Raw genomic sequence first — 15,050 nt, 5'->3', positions numbered from 1 at the left:
TCCGGCTGCTGACTTGGGCTGCAGGACTGAATCTGATGGAGATTGTGGAGGAAGTTGACGAGGAGGGTGTTGCTGGTGTGTATCCAACTGGACCACGGGATTTAGGTGTCCCTGTACCGATGAGGGTCCTAGCCCCAGTTCCTGAACTAACCACTGAACTATGAAGGTTATTCAGGTGACGTATAAGGGAGGATGTTCCTAGGTGGGCAAGATCCTTACCCCTGCTTATTTGAGCTTTACATAAGCTACATATGGCCATACATTGGTTGTCTGGATTTGGATAAAAATAACTCCAGACCGAAGAGGTGCATTTTTTGGTCTTCTGACCAGGCATGACGATGGGCTTTTTCATCCCATGGACATCAGCTGTTTCCCCCCCTGGTGCCTCATTTACAATAACCACATCACCATCCTCATCATCAAGTTCCTCCACAGCGCCAGCTACATCATCAATAGCCTCCTCCCGAGCCACCTCTTCCCGTACAGTGATGGGAAGGTCAGGCTTGACAACCACCAACACCCTTGAACTCGCCTTGGTGATTTGTGATAAGTTCTCTTTAGAAGGCAGAGTTGTTTGCTGTTTTGTTGCTGACAGCATAACTCTCTTCAATTTTTTGTAGGGGGGGGGGAGGAGGAGGAGGGCTAAGATCCGTGGGTGAAGCTGAACCACTAGTCATGAACACGGGCCAGGGCCTAAGCCGTTCCTTGCCACTCCGTGTCGTAAATGGCATATTGGCAACTTTACGTTTCTCCTCAGATGATTTTAAGTTTCTCTTTTTGCTACTTTTTCTTAATTTGGGCTTTTTGGATTTTACATGCCCGGTACTACGAGATTGGGCATCGGGCTTGGAAGACGACGTTGATGGCATTTCATCGTCTATGTAATGACTAGTGGCAGCAGCTTCAGCATTAGGAGGAAGTGGGTCTTGATCTTTCCCTACTTTATCCTCCAAATTTTTAGTCTCCATTATATGTAGCACAAGATACTGCAGAATGTGTGAAATTGGTAATATTGCAGTACCAATGGACTTATACTGCTGGATTGGTTTTGCAAATTTGGTTATAAATATATATATTTTTTTAAAATTTTTATTTTTTATTTTTTTTTACTTTTTTTTTATTTTTTAAAAACTTGGGAATAATGGGGAAATAACTATGCCCTTAGAAGCACAGAGCACAGGACACAGCACCACTGGACTGAACAGGACACGGCACAGCAAGTAAAGTTGTTCGAGCGTTAGGAGGTTCAGTTATATCTCACCCCTTGTTGAAGCGAAATTTTCGCATTTGTTTAGGCCCGATGGAGTTCATCTTACGGATGAGGGGTTACGTTACTTTATAGACCAGTTGTTTTGGAAGTTGAGGGCTGTAGTTAGGTCTGGTAGTGATGGGCCGCATATCTGTTAAAAGATTGCGGCGAGTGGTAGGAGAGCATTGCAGTCAGTAGGTTTGCATATGGTCCTGGGTTCATCTAGTCATAGGTTACTACCCCCCGTGTTGGTGTCAACAGATGGTTGGTCTGCCTGTGTGGAGGACCCTCGTCCAGTATCTACAAGTTAATACCAGCAGTTAAGAAGGGGGGAGTAGTCTTGCCGTTTGGACAGAGTTTAGTACCGACCCAATAGATAAGGTATCATCCCGGGTTGGTGGTAATATGGTCTGACCTTTCCACTGTTATTGGTTTTGCTTTTTCTGACTGCTCTGCTCTTGTCCACCATCCAGTTCTTAGGAGGCTAAGTTAATTCGTTCACCTTAATAAATTGATATTCTTATTCCAAAATTAATTTGGTGTCTGTGTCGTTATTTGGTTTATAAAAGACGTTTAGTTAATTGTATTGTGTGATAGGATGGGAACTTCCTCGCTATGTATTTTAGTTGAAGTGAGGCAATTAGCCAGAACGCAGTTAAAATCATGCTAATGAGTGACAGAAGTACTAACCATTCAATGTTGCTCGCAGAAGAAAAATATCAGCCAATAGAGACTGAGAGGATGGTTTTGTTGATCTTCATAACTGCTTGCTCGTGCAGTTCTCTTCCTGTTCCTGCATCCAAATTCCACCATCCCACCCGGCAACTGGTAGTTAAGGGGTACATTTTAATGGTAACTAGTAATTTACTTTCTCGTTTATGGTAGGAGAGCATTGCAGTCAGTAGGTTTGCATATGGTGCTGGGTTCATCTAGTCATAGGTTGCTAACCTCCCTCCTCCCATTGGTGTCAACAGATGGTTGGTCCACCTGTGAGGTTTATATAAGATGTTTAGTTAATTGTATTGTGTGATAGGAACTTCCTCACTATTTATTTATTTCATGCAATACATGTTAAGATGACCAACTCATGCCAAAGTCTTCCCATTCTGGTCAGTCCTAACATGATCAAATGTTATGCTTTTTTATCTGGGCTAAAGGCTTACCTGCATACAGCTTTTAAATGCAAGTCTTTTCCAAGCACAAGCAGCCATGGGAGACCTGGGACTCACCTGACACAAGTTGGAATTAATTGACGTAAAGAATGGGGTGCAAGAGATATGGGACTTACATTGTATAAGCAAAAAACAAACCATAGATCCTCTGCACTCTCCATGTACAGACTGAGGGGCAAGAGGGGGTTGCTCACATTGTATAAACAAAAAACAGTGAGAATCTGCACTCTCCAAACATATAATTAATGCGACTTTGGCGTGAGATGGTCAGCTTAACATCTTCGTCTCTCACAGCTGCACATCTGCTGCACCACTTTGCAAATCCCTACATAGGCTCTCCGTGTCCTCCAGAATCCAATCAAAATTATTCCTCCTTACCTACAAGGCCCTCATTAACACCACACATTCATAAATCTCAAATCTCATATCAAAATACTCTCCCTCTCGCCCTCTTAGATCTGTCTTTGACCAGCACCTTGTCTCGTCACTGGTAACGACCTCTCACTCGCACCTACAAGACTTCTCCTGTGCTGATTCCCACTTATGGAATTCCCTACCATGCCCAATCAGGCTTTCCCACAGCCTTCAAATCTTTAGAGGCTCTCTAAAATTCCAACTCTTTTTTAAAGCTTACCTTATCCCTGATGATACTGTTCAGACTAATACACGCTCACAGCTGTCTCAAACTCCACTCTAGGCCACACTCGCTCCTCTTGTTTCGGCTGTGCCCTCTTCCACTTAGAATATAAGCTCTCTATTGAGCAGGGTCCTCCATACTTTTTGTTTTGATGTCTGTATCTATTTTGTCTGCCTTTTATGTCCTTGTTTTATGTGCCTCTTGTTTTCCTTACTCTAGGCCGCTGCAAAGCACTTGTGGCGCCTAACAAATCTACGGTAATAATAATAGTAATAATAATAATAATAATAATAATAATAATAATAATTACCAGATCCATGAAAAGATTATTTATGTCAAATATTTAAATCTGAAAATAGATATTGGTTTGTGGAGTGAAATTGTTGAAATTAGATAAAGGGGTGAACATGGAACATTTTTTAAGAGTGTTCCTCCTTTTGGTGAAGGAAACACAACGATTTCCACCACACAGAAAGGAATTTTGCACAAGTTCAGAGCTGTCACATATCACATCTTGTCCCTGTACTTATAATGACTTTGCACCATCTTTTTACAATTGCAGGGGAGGCACATTATGAGAAAGATAAAAAAAAGACATGCACAAAAGTGCCACATCCGATAAAGAGAGTCCTATACCAAGCATTTTTTTAAGATAAAATTTATAAAGTTACATTTAAAAGGATGGTTCTAAAGCGGTATGAAGGGTGACATTTACATGATTGCATAGTGTGCCTCACATTTTTCTGCCTCCTTGCACACTTCTAGTTGCCGAAGGCTGAGGGCAGAGTTTAGGCATGCTCCTTGAAGCTCACTGGTCATACAATGACCAGTAAAAAACCAAGGCAATTTGCATGCACATCAGATGCACATGATAAATGAAGTCCACTGTCTAACATGCACAGATAATACATATGAAAGATAATGTTAATGTTGGTAAATTAATCTTATGGCCTGCTCTTTTAAGTGAACAGTAGTGCACCATATGTAGTTACTGAATTGTGTATTATTAGTGTGCCTTCTTTGATTAATGTGATTACTGATGTATATATGTATGTCATAGGGGAATTTGTGTGATGTCAGTGATCAGTGATGTACTAATGTTTGAATTATGTTCCCTGATCTACCTAATAGCATGTGTTTGCAGATTTTTGCACAGCTCTTCAACACACTCACTGCATCACCACTGATCTAATTTTAGACATTTTATGCAGTCCTTGCAGTATTTGACCAGCTGCTTCTCATTGAAACAAACGTAGCTTGTTACATAGTTAGTAATTTTGCAAAAAGACAATATTTCATAAAGTTTAACCTGTTAAAAGTATTAGCTATTTTAATCAAGAGGAAGACAAAACAAAACCATAGTGAGGCAGCTGCCATTTTGTCATTACAGTGAAGAAAACATTCCTACCTGAACCCATAAATCATGCTAATTTCCTGGATCAATCAACTCAATAATGCATTCTAATAGTTAAAGTTAGAGATGCCATTTCTTGTAAGAAAAGCAGCCAATATTTTTCAATCCAATTACATGATTAGACATCACCAGTCTGACTACCAATATAGTGAAGAGCCCTTTTGTATGCTGGTATTAATACCGTTATTCTTTCAGATGAGATGAATGTACACTTGTCATCTTTACAGTCCTGGAAGTTAAAAGCACATTAGAAAAATCTTTGAATTGACACTATATGTTTTTGTGTCTATAATTAATTGATCACCTGTAAGTTACTTGCTTAATCTGTCGTATCTTACTTTTGAACGTAACCCCTCCATTATCTTAATTAATTAATAATTATTATTATTATTACCAAGGCCTAGGTGGGTAAGTTTACATTCATCTATGTTAAACTTCATCAGTCATTACTCTGCCCATCTTTCCAATTTCTCTGTCCTACACATGCAATTTACATTAAGCAGGCAATCATTTTATTGAATTCCATCATCGGTGCCTATTTTGAACAATAAAACCAGCTCCTCATCTGTGTATTAAACATTTATCCTGAAGACCAGGGTCTGATTATTGATAGTTATCAGATCCTTATCTCTGCATCTGCTCGTAAATAGCTTCTGTTGAATGAGCTACAGCGCATAAGGAAAAAACAGTGCTGAATAGTGATATATAGGTGTGGACTTAACTAGAAAAATCAAAGGAAATCATAGCACAATGCATAAAACCAGAGATTAATTAATGTCTCAATAAATGTAATACATAGGTCTCATAAATTGATAAATTGGTAATTGAAACCAAACATTTGAAAAACACTGGGACTAAAAGCTGTATGAATAAGATTACATATACACGGACTAAATTGTTAAGTATGTCCTTGTAACTTATAAATATATGGTAGTTCATAAAAAGATATAGTCACAATAAAATCCCTCCAAGATATCCAGCAAATCGGCCGATAAGTTGAAAGATATATTGCAATCAAAGTAATGTGGGTATATTAATGACAGTCCACGTCCAGATTCTGATGGATTGTCACTGGCAAAGGACTTGCATAAGAAAAAATTATATAACTCACTTAATTGTCTCAGTGGTTCCAATGCTGCAGCTCCCTTATTATGATCCCGTCTAGGTGCTCTGTACACAACCACTCGCTGTTTCTCCCATTTTTGGGCAACCTGGACTTCCAGGATGGCCAGGCTTCCATGCTGTATAGCAGGTTGGCCCGAAAGGATCTTGTTCATACACGGCACTACCTTGACTATTCTAAATGCCCTCTCACATACCCACAGGCATCAGAAAAGTTTGCATTTCTTTTTCACCATCGAATGTGACTTACCTCATTCATTCCACTTCTGCTGCGGGCTCCGCCCTGGCGATTTATATATGTGACTCCAATAGATTGTAAGCTTGCGAGCAAGGCCTTCTCACCTCTTTGTCTGTTTTACCCAGTTTGTTTACTATATTTGTCCCCAATTGTAAAGCGCTACAGAATATGTTGGCGCTATATAAATAAATGATGATGATGACTGCAGGCGAATTGTCTGACTGCACTTGAATAGCCCTTCCCTGAAGAAGGGACTGTGCTTTTTGAAGAGCATAAAATATTGCTCTGAGTTCCAGAGAATTTATTGGTAGAATTCTTTCCTGTCGCGACCAGCTACCCTGAAAGGTGTGACCTAGAGTCACTGCTTGCCAAGCTCTCTGACTCGCATCTGTGGTCAAGAGGGTCCAGTCTGATACACCGAAAATCCTGCCACTCAGAAGATGGCTTGACTTTAGCCACCACATCAGGGACAACCTTGTCTTTGGGGACAAGGGGCCTGATTCATTTAAAAACAGTCAGTATTTAACTTGTACAAAACAGAATACTAATTTGCACCCCTTGCATTGCAACATGGTTTTGTCCAGGAGGCTGAAATAAGAAGTTTCTCAAGTTAAGATCCTTAATGAATCAGGCCCTAGGTCACTAACTGTTGTAGAAACAGATGAGATCCTGTCCACTGACTTAATAAGTCCAGCTGCAGGATCCGGAAGTGGAACCTTCCATAAGGTTGGCCTTGAACGTGGCCACCATCCTCCCTAGCAGGCGTGTACATGTGTGGACCGAAACCCTGCGGTGTTTTAGTATCGCCCCCGTCATACTCTGGATTGCCACTGCTTGCTCCTGGGGAGGAAAATCTTCTTCTGGACAGTATCCAAAATCATCCCCAGAAATTTAGTCTCTGGGAAGGAATCAATCTTGATTTTTCAAAATTTACCACCCATCCGTGTTTTAGTAACAGCTGATGAGTTAGGGAGATGTTTCTGAGCAAGAGGCTAGCTCGGCTGTTAATGCTGACATAGCCCCCGCCATCTGTGCTACCCACACCGGGGTCACCTCGATCTGAGGAGGGGTCGACTGGGTGGTAACAGAAGTGCTTTGCGAAAACCCAGTTTTCGCATTCGGTATACCTGCCCTGTATACCGTCCTTCAGTTGGGCAATCCGCCTCGTCAGACAGCAACTGAGCACAATCCACAATAAAACAGTGTATCTACGTTACAACATCACACACTATACACCTTTTCTGCGCAGAAAATCAAAAGTTCCCAACAATAGTAATAATGTCTCAGAGGTTTTCACAAGTAATTATACTATGCATGTATAATAACTATCAAAACGATTGTTTAACCACGTGGCAAGTTTACCGGAAGTTCGCATACGCACAGCAGGAAGTACACATACGCTAAACAATGCAATACAGTTAAGACGCACAATGACAGAAAAAAAAGAAACAGTTTTCTCTTTTGTCCCTAGGTTCTAGTTAGCGTGCCCTAGATAATGCAAAACGGACATTCGGTTTCGCAACACAGAGTAAAATTCAGGTTTTGAACACAATGCGTTCTTACCCGTTTATGACGCGTCTCCACCCTTTGTTGAGGAACCGAAATCCGTTGGTCTTGCGTATCATCGGCAACGAAACCTCCAAAGCTCATGAGCCCCCAAATTGTTATGTGCGTATTGTCGCTAACCAATAACGATTGTCGAACCTCGATTTGTGTTTCCAAAGCACAAAGATTTATTCGCAAAAAAGTAGAATAATATGCTCAAGCGAAGTAATAGTAAATACAGCCGTTACTTATCGCAGGCGCTCTGGATCCAGTGCAGTCATTCAATCCTGAAGTCTGGGGACAAGATGTCTGCACTCTGGATCACAAGCTGCTGCTTATATACACAATCACATACAGTAATACAATGAAGATGGAATAGTTTGCATCTATTGGTCCAGGTCTCAGGAATGTCCAAGAGGTCGTCATCATTGGCCAGTTCATACAAAGGAATCCAAAGGAGGGGGTCATCTCAGCAGGGGGTATGCTCTGCTCTTCCCGCCAAGATTCCTTAGTTCTTAAGTAGTTCATAATTCCCTATCATTCATAACTTGTGTATGCACTCTGCGACTCCCTCGCAGAGTGAACCAAACAGTAGGATATGTAACAAGGTTCAGTATGATACCACTCATGATGTTATTCCTTCAACCCATTCCGTGTATTTCACTAATATGCATGTAACTCTGATATAACATATAAATACAACTATATTTCGACATAACTGACTATGTGTTGCAACTACCATTAATGTATACTATTTTATAAGTATGCGTGTTTGTGCGAATGTGTGGTAAAAGACCGATTACTGTTGCTGCCACGTGTAGTGGATGCGCACGCCCTTTCACGCCGTAGCGGGCCCTTGTACGCCGTAGCGTACCGTATGCATCTTTTCAGACAAAGACAACCAATTTTGCTAGACTTTAATTGAAATGACTTTATCCAATTTACTGACTTCAACACTGAGCATTAAGGATTCAATCAAATTTTGAAGTCTTAAAAAAAGTATTAATCAACTGGAAGGGTGCCCCAACTTTTGCATGTTAAATTCACGGTTTAATTTTCTTTTCTTTATTCTGTTAAATTCAGCAAATAAATAATAATTATATAAAATATTTTGAAGAAATATTTCATATTTAATTTTTACCCTGCAATAATTTGTTAGCTACTTTTAACTTTGAGTTTCAGTAAAGCATGCAATTTGCAAGAGGTTCCAAAACTTTTACCTACAAGAGATGGTAATATAAAGTATGTATAAATCTGTAACTAATATAAAATAAAACTGTGTTTTAACATAATTGATTATTATAAATATGTTTTGAGATCATCACTTCAGTGTTCATTAATAAATAAAATCACCAGTCAAAGCTGTTCTTTTGCAAAATGGTCCTGATGCAGTAACCATGTGAATAATAATACACCAGTATACTATGTACACCAGTGTGCTATTGTTATTATTATTATTAATATTATTATAGTTTATTTGTAAGGCGCCACAAGGTTTCTGCAGCGCCGTACATGGTACAAACAGTAGACTATACAGGGTAAGACAGTACAGAACAATAAACACAAAGTACCAGTACTTCAGAAACTCCAGGCAGGCAGATACAGTAGAGACGGAGCGGAAGAACAGGTATGGAGACAGGAGGAAAGATGGGTCCTGCTCATACGAGCTTACATCCTAAGGGATGGTAAACAGAATCAGGTACATAAGGGAGCCAGTGAAGCAACGGGAAGAGAGAAAGGGGGCAGGGGAGAACCAGAAGAGATGAGAGGTTAAGTGGATGGTTGGTAGGCCTTAAGGAACAGGTGAGTTTTAAGAGCCCGCTTGAAGGAGCACAGATTGGATGAGAGACGAATGGAGCGAGGGAGGTCGTTCCAGTGAAGGGGGGCAGCACGAGAGAAGTCTTGGATTCTACAGTGGGAAGAGGTGATCAGAGTGGAGGAGAGGCGGCGATCATTGGCTGAGCGCAGGGAGCGGGCGGGAGTGTGAATGGAGAGGAGGTTAGAGATGTAAGGGGCAGTAGACTGAGAGATAGCCTTGTAAGTGGTGGTGAGGAGTTTGAAAAGGATTCTGTAGGGGAAGGGGAGCCAATGTAAGGAAAGACAGAGAGGGGAGGCAGAGGAGGAGCGGCGTGAGAAGAAGATGAGTCTCGCAGCCGCATTGAGTATAGAGCGGAGGGGGGCAAGGCGGGAAAAGGGGAGGCCAGTAAGGAGGAGGTTGCAGTAGTCGAGACGGGAGATGATGAGAGCATGGATGATAGTTTTGGTGGCATCTTGAGAGAGGAAGGGACGGATGTGGGCAATGTTACGGAGTTGGAAGTGACAGGCTTGGGCAAGGGATTGAATGTGGGGGGCAAAAGAGAGAGAAGAGTCGAGAGTGACACCTAGGCAGCGGAGTAGGGTGACAGAGGAGATAGGCTTACAACCTAATCCGGATCAAGTCAGGCAACGAATGGAAGACAGCATTCAACAACAGGGATGGGCATTACGAATACCTAGTTATGCTCTTTGGACTGTGTAATGCCCCAGCTGTCTTCCAAGGATTCGTGAACGAGATCTTCCGGGACCTATTATACGTGTGCGTTGTAGTCTATCTGGACGACATTTTAATCTTCTCTCAAGATCTTGTCTCCCACCATCAACATGTGGCAGAAGTTCTCTCCAGGCTGCGGAAGAACCTCCTATTCTGCAAATTAGAAAAATGCTCCTTCGAATTATCCCAAATTCCATTCTTGGGATACATCGTGTCCGGAGTAGGTCTGGAGATGGACCCAGACAAAGTTAATGCCGTTCTACTTTGGCCCCAGCCAACTACCCTCAGGGCTATACAACGCTTCCTGGGGTTTGCGAATTATTACAGACGTTTTATTCTGAACTTCTCATCTATTGCTTCTCCTATTGTGGCCCTGACCAAGAAGGGCGGCAATACTAAACACTGGTCCTCCGAGGCTCTTCACGCTTTCCAAAGCCTTAAAGAAGCATTTTTTACCACCCCTGTTCTTCGGCAGCCTGACGTAAACCTTCCCTTCTTTCTCGAGGTGGACGCCTCCAATGTCGGACTAGGAGCTATTCTCTCCCAAAGATCTGAGCAACAGAAATTCCATCCTTGTGCCTTCTACTCCCGGGGTCTTCTACCCGTGGAAAAGAATTACACCATCGGTGACAAAGAACTGTTGGCAATAAAAGTCGCATTGGAGGAGTGGAGATATCTACTGGAGGGGGCTCATTATCCGGTAACCATCTTCACCGACCACAAAAATCTCCTCTATTTACAAACAGCCCAATGTCTAAACCCTCGACAGGCGAGGTGGTCACTTTTCTTTTCTCGCTTCGAACTCATTATAACGTTCAAACCTGCTGCAAAGTACAGGAAAGCAGATGCTTTATCCCGGGCATTTGCCCCTCCTTCTGACATCTTGGATTCTTCCGATCATCCTATACTGGATCCCAAATGTGTGACTTTGGCCACTTTGTCCACCAATGTGCTACCGTTTGGGAGAACTCTTGTTCCGCCATCACTACGCAAGAGAATATTGTCATGGTACCATTCTTCACGCTTCTCTGGACATTCTGGTGAACGAAAGACTTTTGAGATCCTTTCCCGGAGTTATTAGTGGCCTTCTATCAGAAAGGATGTCAGAGAATTTGTTGCCGCTTGTGAGATCTGCTCTCAATTTAAGTCTTCCCGCAGAACACCAGCGGGATTGCTCCAACCACTACTATCCCTACCAAACCTTGGACCCACATAAGTATGGACTTTGTCACCGAACTTCCTCTTAGCAAGAGATGTAATACCATCTGGGTAGTGGTGGATAGATTCTCCAAGATGGTTCACTTCGTCCCTCTCACCGGATTACCATCTTCTTCTACCTTGGCTGACCATTTTATTAAAGAGATTTTTCGAATTCACGGCTGTCCGTCCGAGATTGTGTCCGATAGAGGAGTGCAGTTCGTCTCCAGATTCTGGCGAGCCCTTTGTAAGAACTTGGGTATCCGACTGTCTCTATCATCGTCTTACCATCCCCAATCAAACGGCCAGACCGAAAGGGTCAATCAAGATCTCGAGACCTTCATAAGAATCTTTTCCTCAGCCAATCAAGATAGTTAGGTAGATTTACTCCCGTGGGCTGAGTTTGCCCACAATAACATGTACCATGAGTCTTCAACAAAAACTCCTTTTTTCGTGGTTTACGGTCACCATCCGTCTCTCCCAGAGTTTCCTGCCCTCCCTCCCACCCAAGTCCCTGTGGTGGAGAGACTTTGTCAAAACTTTAAAACCATCTGGACTCAGGTGAGATCATCCCTGAGGAAAGCATCAGCCAGATACAAATTCTTCGCAGATAAAAAGAGGCGAGCCATTCAACCACTCAAGCTTGGAGACCGTGTATGGCTTTCTACAAAAAACATCCGCTTGAAGGTTCCGTCCAGGAAGTTTGCGCCACGCTTCATCGGACCATACAAGATCACTCAAGTCATAAATCCAGTATGCTTCAAGCTACTATTACCAAAGAACCTCCGGATCTCCAATGCCTTCCATGTCTCTCTGCTCAAACCTCTTGTTATCAATCGTTTTTCTGCTCCTCCTTCTGTACCTAAACCAGTACAGATTCATCAAGAAGAGGAGTTCGAGATCTCTCAGATCCTGGATGCTAAAATTTCATGAGGAACTCTCCGATTCCTCGTTCATTGGAAGGGCTTCGGTCCAGAAGAACGCTCCTGGATTCGCGCTGAGGACCTCAACGCTCCAGCCCTGCTTAAAAAATTCTACCAAAAATTTCCGGGCAAACCCGGTTCTAAGTGTTCTGTGCCCACCTTTAAAAGAAGGGGTACTGTCACTCACCGGAGTGTGAGTGCCTCCACTCTGGTACGTGGTTCTCCATCTTTCCCGCTCACACCTGTGTGGAACCGCGGCCGTCCGCCATCCTGTTGCACTGGGCATGCGCAGGTCCCTTTAACAACTACACCTGACCACTAATGTGATTGATGGATCAATCATCCCTCCCTACTTAAGGCACCTGCAGCCTTAGGTAGTGGCCTGATCTTGAAGTCTCACTCCCAGTGAACTTCTATAGGTGTGTGCAGTTTCCAAACTGCTTCCAGCTCTACTCCTGTGTGCAGTTTCCAAACTGCTTCCAGCTCTACTCCTGTGTGCAGTTTCCAAACTGCTTCCAACTCTACTCGTGTGTACAGTTTCCAAACTGCTTCCAGCTCTACTCGTGCTTCAGCTTCCACGCTGCCCCCTGCTCAACTCAGCGGCGGTTCCCATACCGCTACAACGCTTCACTTCTCAGCTGATTCCGGATCTACACAACTGGGTATGCTCTACTGACTATTGACTATTGCCTATTGCTCGCATACCAGTTGTATTGTCACTCACCGGACTGTGAGTGCTTCTTCCCGTATGTTTAGGAACCGTGGCCGTCCACCATCCTGAGGGTCTGCGCATGCGCAGCCCTTTCAAACCCTTCAGTACCTGTTCCTTTAACTTAATTGGCAGATCAGGCAACACTCCCTATATTAAGCACCTGTGGTCAATACCACGTTGCCTGATCTTGGAGTCTCATTCCCCATGAGCCTCTGAAGGTGTTCCTGTGTTTCCTCGTGTATTCAGCGCTGCTGATTCCTGTGGTTTCCAGACCACTTCTACTCCTGTGGTTTCCAGACCACTTCTACCCTCGTGTGTTTCATCGTGACTGTTAGCTGATTCCTATCCGCTGCCTCCGTGCACTACAGTCTTCAGACCACTTCAACTCTGCTGTGTTTCATCGTGACGGTTAGCTGATTCCTATCCGCTGCCTCCGTGCACTACAGTCTTCAATCTACTCCAACTCACCTGTATATCATCGTGACTGTTAGCTGATTCCTATCCGCTGCCTCCGTGCACTACAGTCTTCAATCTACTTCAACTCGCCTGTGTTTCATCGTGACTGTTTGGCTGATTCCTATTTGCTGCCTCCGTGCGCTTCAGTCTTCAGCTCATCTCATCTCTCCCGTGTTTCCTCGAGACTGCTACAACTGATTCCTATCGGCTACTCTCCGTGCTCAACAGTTCCAGCTCAGCTCTGCTCTCCCGTGTTTCATCGTTGCTGCACCTGCTGGTTGCTATCGGCTACCTCCGTGTATCTGCAGAGTCCTGCTGCTGCTACTCCTCAGTGCTACTCGTCCTATAACAACTGATCCGCTCTCCGTGCTTTCCCGTGTTCCCGCTGGTCTCTACTCGCCAGTCTGCATCGGATCTGCGCCTCACTACTTTCATCTCATCTAGACCATCGCTACTCTTCAGGGTCCTCCAGGAGTCCAGTTCTACATACTACTGCTTCCTGAGTATTTGTTCCCCTGCTGGTCTACCTACCTGTGCGCTGCACCTACTTGATTACCGCTTCACCCCTCCAGGGACTTCGCATCCTGCCGGCCTCCAGCCGTTCAGGTATCTCTGCACTCCTGTCTGACAGCCTTCTTCTGAACCACGGTATGCATACTTCTCATTGACTGTGCTGGTGTATTGCATATCTTGCTGGACTGTGTTTGTTCTCCTCTGGAGTTTGCTATCCGCTGAGAGTATTGCCATCATTGACTGTGTTATCTTGTCCCGGATTACCTCAAGTGACTTTCTATTATTGCAGTGCTGTTCAGTCATTTATATATTGTGCATGTTATTGTGGATCAAGTTTAAGGTGCCCCTGTATCCTCTGTATTGCAGTCTCTCCCCGTGCTCCTCCTCACATATATATTCAGTGGTACAACTTGCTAGAGGCAGACCACTGATCCCTGTTTCCTGTGTCACCTGTTCCAGTATCCTCTCACATAGCAGTGGTACAACTTGCTAACGCAGACCACTGACTCCCCGGATACCTCCACTTGGATTCCATTCCTTCACTCAGACAGCGGTACAACTTGCTATCCGCAGACCGCTGACTCTCATCACCTCCTCGTTTCTGTTGGACATTCCTCCTCACTATAGCAGTGGTACAACTTGCTACCACAGACCACTGACTACCTTCACGTGTCCTTTGTCCATACAGTTCCTCGTGTATTACTACATCCATATTACCAGTGCTGCTAGTCATAGACTTTCCTGAGCATCTCCATCATCTGCTATTTCCTATTCCGTGATCACCCTGCTACCAGAGTACCATATTACCATCTATACTGCTCTGGTAAGCCTATCACCTGGTGATCCCTGGGTAAAGACTCCTAGTGCCCGTGACAGTAAGATCAGGCCATGACAGACCCAGATACGGAACCTACAGCTAAAGAGATGCTGCAGCATCTGGTCACCCGTGTGGAGCAACAGGATGCTCGCCAACAGCTGTTACTTCAATGCTACCAGTCGTTAGCCTCCCAAGGACCATCTGGACAGCCTGTTACAGCTAATGTTGAAGCTCCTGTGCTTTCCTCCGTTTCCCCAGTGCCATCCCAGGTGTCTACAGCTTCCACGCTTCACCTGCCTACTCCGTCAAAGTACGATGGAGACCCCAAAACTTGTAGGGGTTTTCTCAACCAATGCTCAGTTCATTTTGAGCTCCAACCTCAAAATTTTTCTACCCACCGTTCCAGAGTGGCCTATCTTATCTCATTGTTTTCTGGACAAGCTCTGGCTTGGGCCTCCCCTCTGTGGGAAAGGAACGACCCTGTATTACAAGATAGTGCCAAATTCATTGCTATGTTCCGAAGTG

Source organism: Mixophyes fleayi, unplaced genomic scaffold (assembly GCF_038048845.1).
Source record: "Mixophyes fleayi isolate aMixFle1 unplaced genomic scaffold, aMixFle1.hap1 Scaffold_267, whole genome shotgun sequence".
Classification (NCBI taxonomy): domain Eukaryota; kingdom Metazoa; phylum Chordata; class Amphibia; order Anura; family Limnodynastidae; genus Mixophyes; species Mixophyes fleayi.
This window is presented reverse-complemented; position numbering follows the sequence as displayed.